We start from the raw sequence: 12,082 nt of genomic DNA on the forward strand, positions 1-12,082 counted from the left end.
GTTTCAAAGGCAAAATACCAATAAAACTCTTCCAACGAATATTAAAATGAGCAACACGAAAAAATGGCAGCTATGACAAGTTAAAATCTACTATTTCACTGTAGTACCCACTGCACTGTCCATGTCAAGCATATCGTGTTTATAATGAATTGGGAAAGAAACAATGCATTGTGGATACTACATATGCAACACATTTTTGTTATCTAGGAAAGACATTTAAATATTCAATAATGGTCTGGTCAATTAAACTATGATGTGATGGTGGTGTCTGTAAAACAAAAACATGTTTAAGATGTTTTAAACATACTGCCCTTAAATGAAGGTGTTAGGGTATATTATCACTTGAGGGAAAAGACGAAGTCGCGGATGATAAAGAAATAAAGTCAAAGCGACGAAATAATGTAGAAATAAGAATCGGTAAACCTCGGCCGTAGCGGGTGATAAAAAAAAATAAAGTCATAAATCAAGACAGTTATTTTAACTACAAAACGTCGGAAATGATGTAGAAATAAGAAGATGCCGAAGCGGGTGTTAATTTTAGGCATTAACACCCGTTGCTAAACTTATCACATGATGCTATCGGTGCGAGGGGCTTATAAAAGGTTTGTAAAATTTAACAATGCCGCTTGTGAAATGAATTGAATGGATATACAAGAAAGGTGCATAAAGTATCATAAAACAAATTAAGATTTGTATGATTTGTTTTGTTTTGGTGCTAGAAATTATCTATCAGCTTCAGCAGTCTTCGTGTCTATTATTTCCATAGATAAAATCCCGAATCAAGTCTGCTCTTGAAGTATTTGTATTTCCTTTTTTTGCTCCTGCAAACAGTTTTTCTTCATACCAGTAGAATATTTTGATGCTAGTGGACGTCTTCCAAATGCTTCATCAAGTTCCCTAAAATACTTTCCACAATAACCGCAACATAGACCCACATACTGGATACCTATTTCTTTGGCCTCTTCGGCAAAATATCTAATATCGCTGCTACTGCAACGCAACATTCTAAATCGTTAGGGTAAACTGGTTTTCCTGAAACAATTTACAATACTAATATATCTTGAGCGGTCGAGTACAAAAGGTTAGCTTCAATAGTAAAGTTAATACGATAGAATGATTGTTTTTATTTAATCCTTTAAACTGTTTGATAGAGTTACTAAATTTATAATCAACATTGCCATTTTAAAGAAAACATAGTATTATACTGCCCCAAAAAATGAAAATCAAAATAAATGAATGTGAGCATGAGCTTACAAAGTCGTTTTGAGTTCTTGTTTCTTTTTTCTCTATTTCCATATATTATTGTATGTATATTTTATCTCGGAAACAAAAATACGAATTGTGCAATTCATTTGATAGATTTGAAAGAAAAATAAACAATACATACCAGTTTCTGGGTCTTTAAGAGATTGACATGTTTTACATTTATCGCTCGTTCTGAAGGGAACAGGTTAAGCAGCAATGGGGCCCTGAGAAAAAATGTTTGAATTTTATTTTCTGAGCACTGCAAACAAAACTTTTGCTGAAACGAGAAATCATGGAATTCATCGACGCAAACTAGTTAAACTAAATACTGTTAGAATATAAAAAAAAAATCAAAATACGAAGATGAAGAAAAATTTTGAAAGGTGTGTTTGGTAATTTAATTTTCAGGTCGAAAGCTTTAAAACTGTAGTATGTTTAGCAATTGCAAGTTTTGCAGATAGTAAATTTATGAATATGATCATACCAATGTTTCATACCGTTTTCCGTAAGTGCGAACGACACAGGCTTTCTGAAAAATCGCATACGCTCGTTATTTTAGGAAATTATGAGGCAGATGTTAATACAATAACTTTAAAGGTGCCCTCTCTTCTATATAGCTCGGCAATAAATATTTCTTCAGTGATGAAGCAAGTCCAAGTTGGTTAAGACATTGTATGAATTAATGCGAGTTGGCTTTGAAAAAGAGAAGCAAAAGATACCAAAGTATAATCAAATGCATTAGTCAAAAACGAACTAACATGTAAAGGCAAAACCAAAAAAATAACTAAAAAAACAAACAACAATATAAAAAACTAAAGACTGAGCAACACCAACCCAATCAAATACACGAGGTGCTCCGAAAGTGTAAGCTCCACATGTGGCACCTGTCGTGTTGCTCATATAAGTACCAACCAAGGGATAAGTCTAATTCGGTAGGTCATATACGAGGAAAATATGAATAATAATGGGTACAATAATCAGAACAATTCAATCGTCATCTGTGGGAAGCATATTTCATAACGGTCAACCAGATCGTGATAGCTTTCGTAATATTTTCGAAGGAATTATTACAATTTCACCTCTTGGAAATTGATTATCAATATACATTTGAGTACTAGTTTTACTTTGTCTGCTGTTTTAATGATTTCGATATCTAATGATCTAAACTATAAACTTAATACTTGTAATGTGGTTTTGTCATTTAGAAATTATAAAAGAGCAGTTTGCTTTTATTGTTGATTCATATATTCTTATTTGGATACTCACTTTACACACTTTCTTTATTTCTTTAATTAACAGTAGCATTGTTCTAGGACCTCTACCACAGTTCAAACCTACAATTGCAGCGCCTTGTTCTTCTAAACGTCTGAATGGAACATCGTCTGTTGTAATGTCAGGGAAGTAGGCTGTCAGTGTTATTACGGCAGGTAGACCTAGAGCAAAAACATACTCATTTATCAAATTACAATTACCTATAAATGTAGTCTGTACATGGTTTTTTTGTAGCATTCTTTTACATAAATACTATCTTAAATACCATATACGAGGGTGTATGTTTTTGATCACATGAATGAAAGCAAAGTAATTTATCTTTAAACTAAGTAATTTTGTTTCTGCAACATAAAAAAATCAAAGATTGTCTGTGCTCTATTTATTACCATTTTAGTCGTCTATAACTGTGTGTTTTTTCATATCAATATTGATTTTTACATCAATAATAGATTTTGAATGTTTATATCATCTCCATTCTTATGGGAAACAACTTTGTTCGTCTTCTTGTAGACTTAGTCCTTTATTTATACGAGGCAACATCATACTAGAGCTTTAAAAGAAGAATTAAAAGAAGATAGCATTATCATTACTTTCACATTTCACTAATTAGAAAAGAGGGACGAAAGATACCAAAGGGACAGTCAAACTCATAAATCTAAAACAAACTGACAACGCCATGGCTAAAAATGAAAAAGACAAACAAACAACAGCACACACGACACAACATAGAAAACTAAAGAATAGACAACACGAACCCCACCAAAAAACTAGGGGTGATCTCAGGTGCTCCGGAAGGGTAAGCAGATCCTGCTCCACATGCGGCACCCGTCGTGTTGCTTATGTGATAACAAATCCGGTAAATGGTCTAATTCGGTAGGTCACATTCATGAAAGGGAAGGGGATTGTAGTTACGATGTAAGGAACATATCCAATATCATTTGTGAAACGGTTATTCCATAACGGTCAACCAACTCGTGATGGCGTCCGTAAAATTTACGAAGGGATGATTTCAACTTCACCATTTGGAACTCTTGGTTTAATAGCTTCCTTGTGAGCAGCAACCCTCTATCAAGAAAATCATGATAGGAAATGCAAGCACGGGAATATCGTATCAACTGGGAGATATATACCGTATGCAGGTGCTGCTGGAATGTTGCTACTTAGAAATGGAAAGTTCACAATTGGAAAGCTGAAATCATCTCTTTTGTCGTAAAGTTTTGTTTTCAACCGACCCTCATTGTCAATTTCTAGATGTAAGTCAAGATATGAGGCCGACGTAACTGTATCTGTAGTATCCTTTATCTCTAGCTCGATTGGATAGATGCGTTCCACATAGTCACCAAATTTTGAATTATTTAGTGAAAGAACATCATCTATATAGCGAAAAGTAGAGTTAAAGGATATTGCTAACTTCTTATCTTTCTTCCTAAGAAGTTTCTGCATGAAGTCAACCTCATAATAATAAAGAAACAAGTCGGCAAGTAGAGGGGCACAGTTTGTTCCCATTGGAATGCCGACAGTCTGTTGAAAAACACGTACCCCGAACGTTACAAATATGTTGTCAATCAAGAAATCAAGCATCTTGATAATATCAGTTTCAGAGAATTTTTTGTTCGAATCAGAGTGATCCTTTACAAAGTAGGATTTATCCCTGCCCAAGACAAGATACTTGTATCTACGTTGGCCATTCTTTTTTACGAAGCAAAGCAATACCAACTCTTTTAAGATGATGTCTCTCACTAAATAATGCACATGATCAAATTCGTGTTATATTTTGAACGTAGCTTTCCCATTGAAATCTCAATAAATTATACTACAAAGACAGTCTGTCTCACATTTTCACTAACACCAAGAACTTGACAAGGAGTGTCAGTTAATATCAACAAAATTTAACTACAAAAGGTCTTGACAATTTCACCTTCCTAGTTGTGAACCTTCAGTGTTCAGGAAGCAATATGCTATTCACGCCTATATTTGGAACAAACATCTCCCAATTGATACGATAGTCCAGATCTTACAATTTATTTGATAGAGGGTACATGTTTACAAAGAAAGACCTGAACCATATAGAACCAAGGATTGCAAGTAGTAAAGTGGAAGATATCCCGTCGGAAGTTTCATGGACACTACTCCGAGTTGGTGATCTGTGGCACAGATGATCACGGATATGTTTCAATTGTTGTCACTACAACCCCGTCTTTTTTCCTCGATTCTGACACCACCGAATGAGACTTATAACCGAATGAATACTAATCATCTGTATCTGTTTGTTGGTTACTATACCCCAGATTTACATATATACAAATATACTGCGAAGGTCTCAAATATTCTTTCACATTATTCAAATCACTATGTTTACATGTAATAAAAAAAGTATTACACTGGTCAGTTTATAAATTCAAAGGTATGTTTTCCACATATTCATTTACAGTATTTAAGATTAGAATAGCGTTTACTAATAAAAACATTGACGTTTATTTATACATTTATTTTATTTTTAGTTTCGAAGTCTACATCATAACAATAATAAAAAAAAACGTGCATTATATGATTTTTTACAAAGAGGAGTATCAAAGGATTTCTCATAACTCCTCAGACTAAAATAGGCCGACTAAACCATGAGAAAAAAAAACGAAAACAACACAACAATCAATAAAAACTAAATTAAAAACAATAACACTACCGAAAACCGTTAGTGATGTCATATTACCTTGAAAATAAGTAGTAGATCTGGCTCTTCTTGTTCTCTTAAGACGCTGAAATGGCGAGCTCCCATCCTCCCTTTTACCAGCGATTGTTTTACTTCCTTTCTCTATTTATTGATCCAATCAATGGCAGCAGCTTCATCATAGTCATTAAACGTTTCGCCGATTATATAGTCAGAAAATGTATACAAGCATACAGCAATACACACAGTAAAACTCAGTCTGATATTGGACTCGGACTTCTTTTGGACTGAGTTTTACTGTGTGTATTGCTGTGTGTTTGTATACATTTGTTTAGGGTAGGGTTGAGATCTCACAAAACATGTTTAACCCCGCTGCATTTTTACCACTGTCCCAAGTCAGAAGCCTCTGCCCTTTGTTAGTCTTTTAACAGAATACAACTGTCATGATCCTGGCTCAATACAGTCATTGCCTTATGTAGAAACGATTGAATAACGAAAATGATTCTTCACATGAATTACGAACGTTGTATATGACATTAGTGTAGTGACATTCTTTCCAAGATGGGACCAATACGTCATCGTTTTGCTGAAAGTACAACTTTTTCAATGTCAAACAATTTGATATATTAAACTACAAATGTAAGGTGTGACCGTGACTTTAAGCCTCGGTCACACCTTACCAGATAGCACGAACAGACTCCTAACGGATGAAAATAAAAGTTGTCCGTTGACAAAATTGTTATCCGTTGGGAGTCCGTTGATGTACTGACCAAATAAAACGGACGCGTAACGAATGCATAACGGACACACACCGGATATGCAACCGACGAGAAACGGAAACGTACCAGACAGAACGGGTGTCGAACGTACATCCATCGGACGAGTACCGCATAAAACGGACACCTAACGGAAACGTACCAGATACAACGTATGAACAAGATATACGGGGAAATTAAAGGCGACAATAATAATACATGGAAATCGCATAAATATTCAAAATGTTTCTGTGTAACTGGTTTTTGGTTTGTGCTTCAAAATGCTGCCAAAGGGCAGTGTCTGACCTAAATAAGAGCTGCTTGATAGTGAAGACGTGCCCTTACTCTAAGATCGATTATGAATAATAAGAATTCATGAACCTCAAGAAATCTGACATACCAATAATTGGCATTCCTGACGCGAAATTTTCAATTGGCATTTATCCGTTTCATCATCCGTTTTGTCTGTTATACGTCCGGTAGAAGTCCGTTTAGCATTCGTTCAACATCCATTTTATCCGTTAAACGTCAGGTAGAAGACCTCCAACGAATGTATAACGGACAAATAACGGATACACAATGGAAACGAAACGGACGAGTACCGTACAAAACGGACGCCTACTTTTACGTTCAACGGACACTTCATCCGGTGGATGTCCGTTCAAAGTTTTGAACATGCTAAAATATGTTCACCGGACATAACGGACGTCGACGGATAAAACGTACGCTAAACGGACACGAAACGGATATGAACGGACGTATAACGGATAAGAAAGGACGTCTAACGGACATCAACGGATTGAAAAAAAATTTCCGTAGGCATCCGTTCGAGCTATCCGTTAAGGTGTGAACGAGGCTTTTGATTGTTTTAAAAGAAAGTACGCAATCACCGATTTGAAATCTTTTAAACAAATTATACGCAACTATTATTTTTGTTTGTGGAAAGAGTTCTTTAACAATATGAAAAATAGAATACAATCTCACTTTAAAAACAAACCCGTTAATAGGAACATTATATAATAACGAATTCTTAATTTTCAGAAGGTAACATAGATAACAATACAGTTAATCCACTTCATGACCTTCTACATCTACATTATATATTTACATACATAGACAAAGATAAACAAAACAAGATGCTATGTAAACTAAATCTAATGAATAGTGAACTATGATATATTATAGGTCAATTAAAGTGGATCATATTACCGATCAGAATAGACTGAAAGAGGATAGACTTTGTCGATTTTGTACATCATAGAATGTTGAACCTAACTACATTTCTTAATCGTATATAATGATATCAGACTTACAAATTATTTTAGAGAAATTTTAGTGTTGAATGACTATATTCACCTCGAAAACCACAGGAAATGCTCAAAATAAAGTAGCTGAATATTTTGTATCGTCATCTTACCGTAAATAAACCAAAAGGTGACTTTTTTATATCATTTTCAAAAACTTAGAACCAGATTTCATGCTCATTTTTAACTATTATTAAATATCTGTTGAATTTAAACTGAATTGAAAGGTGCATTAGCTATGAGACATAAGATAATAAAATATGTTTTTTGTTTGTTCAGTTTTCATTGCAAGTGAAATAGTGAAATAATTATTCGCTTTTAGCATCTAGTTTGGTTCAATTTTGTCAAAATAAGATAAGAAACATCGATAAAGAATTATTCACTTTCAAATAAATAATTCAACCTCAATGAATCCGTATGCATGCTACTTACAATATAACCTCTTAGCTAGAGATCGGTTACGCATGAATTATGCGTGTTTACTTATTAAAAGGAAAAGAACGTCAACATTGAAAATGAAACAAAGTTAAACCGTTTGATTGACTGCTTTGATTCACAAAACTAATTATTATACAGATAAAACCGACGATTTACATATATTTTCAAACTATAACATGAAATAAAGCTGACCTTGAATAATCCGATTGCACGAGTTCCCTAACTATAGACATGTAATTTAAATCTATATTTATTTATCTGTCGTTTTATATGACTGTCGATAGCCTTCGGAGGTCAACTTAATGGTTATTTAAATGGCGTTTTGACTAAAATACACATGAAATGTTGATGCATACTATCGAGCCATTGCATTTTAAGGTTGTGTATTTTAATTTTTTTTAAGTTGGGTATATGTTTAAGCATTTAATAAATTAATTATGTGAATTTGAGTCAAATCGGTGAAAATGAATTTGACAGTTAATGCCCCCTTAACACGTGATATGATCACATTTGATTAAACTGAAGTAAAGAGTGAATCAATGTCAAATGGGTCGGATTAAACTGAAGTAAAGAGTGAATCAATGTCAAATGGGTCGGATGGTTCTTTCGTGTCAGATCATGTTTTGTAACATATAATTAATAAATACGAATTAGACACATCACTATAAAAATAAACAATTTACTTACTTTACTCACTTTCTTATATAAAGAATAGAAACTATCGTACATCTATAATTTTCTCACCTTTCTTAGTTCCTGTCATTTCTCTGGGTGGTTAGGTGCGTTGTGTATAAGACACGATAACGCATAACATATTATATGTTAAACATGTGGAGAATATATACATACAATCCTAAATAATTATAGATTTGAGACTCCATTATGACGTATTTGTATGTCTTTTGTTACATAAAAATTAGTCTAAATAAAAAATGTAGACAACTGAGTAAACACCCTTCCACTCAAAACAAAACAAAATTGACAACACTGGATAACGTTATGTTTTAGTTTATATGTTCCATACCATACCAGTAGTTCCCGATTTATATATAGATTAGACCATTGGTTTTCCCGTTGAATGGGTTTACACTAGTCGTTTTTGTGGTTTACTTTTAAAAACTGTGACTTGGATGGAAAGCTGTCTCATTGGCACTCATACCACATCTATATATACCATATCTAATTATTTTATCATTTGTAACATAATTAATTATATGAAGTGATTCTTTTAAAACTTTTAAAACATTGTTACATGATCATTCCCGGTTTGTCATTTCAAAATTAAAAATGTCGCCATTGGGAAATAAATTTACGAATTATTTAAACGAACTGTTAAACAAGGAGTCGACTGTTAAACTCAACGGAACATATTGTATTTAACACTCTTTGTTTTTCAATTTATTTTGGTTTTTAAAAATTGTTTTTATTTTTCGAATATTCAAATTGATTTTACTTATTAAAAGTCTTCTTGATCCTATGTACACAATCTTATACTAGTAATAACAGTTTGTACGTATACGTGTTGTGCGTTTGTTGAAAATGAGTATAGAAAGGCAGCACGTTAACACTTCTGTCATTACAAGATATTTGTAAGATGTATAAATAGATCAAGAACACATCAATCAGAAGAAAATAAGCAGAAAGAAGAAGACAGTTTTTATCTTAAAAACCTATACCACTGGGGAAAAGGTTCAGTGAACAAACGTCTGTTTTTCACTTACACATGTTACAGAGCAACCGGCCAGGAGAAAGACTGGCTTTAATTTGACTTTATCTAAATGGAACAAGCACTTGGTAAGGAACATAGATATAAAAAGGAAATCGTCCTCTTTTACCCGCATGTGACCTACCGTTTGTACTTTTGTGCTTACATGAGCAATTCGATTGACCCCCTCCCCGGTCTGTCACAAGAAAAGAACTTGTAATCAAGTGTTTGTAACTGTTCGCTGTTGACCAGTTTTGGAGTTTCCGTCCATGTATTAATATATCAAATTGCAGTTTTAGGGCTTTCCTCAAGCCTTTACGATTTGATGATTTGTTTAAAAACCAGCGCTTATATTGTAAGAAACTTTAAGTACATAAATTAGACTGTGCTACTATAAATATAATTAAGATATATGAAGTAAGTTGGCCTTACTTAATTATGGTAAATAAAGGCAATAGTAGTAAACCGCTGTTCGAAATTCATAAATCGATTAAGAAAAAAACAAATTCGGGTTACAAACTAAAACTGAGGGAAACACATCAAATAAGTACACCAATTTTGAAGTGAACACATCTTAATTGATTGAACAATAAATTATTAAGTCATCTGCATTTCAATCAATATTTAGACTTGTCTACTATGGTAAAGTTAGTATTACTGAGTTTTGAACATCAATAAAAGTACTGAACATGACGGAATAATGTTTTATTCAGTTTTACAGATAATGTTAAGATCAAAGGCACCGTGTACTACAAAAATGCATTTACTAGTGAATATACGTTACACAAAGAGACGGTAAAATAACTTAGTCGTAGTTGTTTCGTTGTATGCCAGAAAGAAAGAAAAAAACAAAGGAATAATTGTTCATTTAATAAATAATCTTTAAATGTTTCGCTTAAATATACGCATCATTTTTTAAGACTATTCATTGCGTTCTAAAATTTCATTTTTTATTTCCTTTTCGTTGTTGCTTCTTTGTTAATTTACATCGTACATTTGGTTTGGTGATATCAAGAAAAAAAAGTATAGAAATGCATGATGATATTATCATTATTCACGGACTTCTAAGCTAAGCTGTATCAATACTTGTTTTTAATATTTTGTTTTTTTAAAAGAAAACGATAATGTTGTATGCAACACATAGAAAGAAGCAATAGAGAAGAATGATTCTATTGTTAAAAATGTCATCTACTGTTTGACGGCATTAGTATCATGTGTTAGTTTTTAGGTTGCAGCTTCTGTATATCTCGCTATTAAATCCTGGTTAAACCCCCCACTGTCTTCGAACAATGCAGGTTCCAAGTAAGGAATATGTCACATGTTGTCCAATGCTTGATTGATATTTGTGAGTGTTTGATGTTGCAATGTTTTAAGGCATTTCCTTTTTTCAAGCTGGTTTAATGAGGGTTTTTCAAAGTTGAAACTACCATCCAAAATACAAAACAAATCCTAGAATAATCATTTTTGTCTTTTTAATCGATTTATGAGATTTTAACATTGCAAACTGCTGTTGCCTAAGTTTAATATAACTAATTTCGATATGTTGTATTATTGCTATTGAGGTACCTATGCATCTGAGTTTATTTCTAGGATGTTAACCCTTACCCTTACATGTTTAACACAATATAAATACAAAACAACCAGTTGTTTGTGTGCATTAGTTATCGCAAATGTATTACGATTTAACATCTCTATGTCGAATACATATCAGCGAGATGTTAAATGTCTGCCACTTGTTTGATCCACTCATACCACTTTAGACAAAGGACATTTTATCTATTCTCTGTATAGTGAGGTAGTTTAACACTGAATCTCGAAAAATGCAATGTCCGCTCATATCATGTTTACTGCTTAATTGGAAAGAAATAAACAAAAAACTTGCATTGTATTTTTCTGTCGTTCTTTTCAAAATTTTATTCGGGGAAAATAATCGCTAGCTTACAATGGCTTCTGTCTTCCGTATAGATAATGTTTAAATGATTATGAAATCAATTCTTTAGTTTTAAATAAAGTTAGCTTTTACATTTAAAAAAAACTATAGCTTTGGTAATTTAGCTTATTGCAAAAATAGTAGAATGTGGTAATAAAATCTTTCATGAACTTTTTTTCAGTTCAGGAAAAAGTAATGAAAAACAAAAATACCAAACTCCGAGAAAAATTCAAAAAGGAAAGTCCCTAATCAAAATACAAAATCAAAAGCTCAAACACATCGAACGAATTGATAAAAACTGCCATATTCCTATCTTTGTACAGACATTTTCTAATTTACCAAGTCAAGAATATAACCGTTGTTATCAAATAGTTCGTTTTTATGTTTGTTAACATTTGAACAGCTGTATACTACTGTTGCTTTAATTCCTCAATGCTTTTATCATGACCAGAAATTTACAAGATTTCTATTTGAAAAATTGCTCATAGGAATAATGTATGCTATTCATTTTTTATCTTAGTGTAAATTTAGAGAAACTAAACTATGTACTTTTTGTTTAGGAATCAGAGTAACAGTATTTCCCATATTGGGAATGTAATTTTGTACAAAATGTCTGGCTATTTATGATAAACTAACTTAGCAATGAAATTTCATTGCCTTTAAGTGCAAAAGAGGTCATGTGTTGGTGTGTCTGATGATTTTGTTAACAGCGAAAGAGTAAATAGTATAGTTAATTATTATTTAAATACTATAAATACAAATTTA

At 32.7% G+C, this 12,082-nt stretch overlaps 1 pseudogene; it reads right to left on the reverse strand.

Annotated features, from left to right (window-relative positions):
• Positions 1–248: 248 nt before the first annotated feature.
• Positions 249–5,764, reverse strand: LOC143056130 (S-methylmethionine--homocysteine S-methyltransferase BHMT2-like; annotated as a pseudogene).
• Between the last annotated feature and the right edge of the window lie 6,318 nt (positions 5,765–12,082).

This window comes from Mytilus galloprovincialis, chromosome 13 (assembly GCF_965363235.1).
Source record: "Mytilus galloprovincialis chromosome 13, xbMytGall1.hap1.1, whole genome shotgun sequence".
In the NCBI taxonomy this organism is placed as follows: Eukaryota; Metazoa; Mollusca; class Bivalvia; order Mytilida; family Mytilidae; genus Mytilus; species Mytilus galloprovincialis.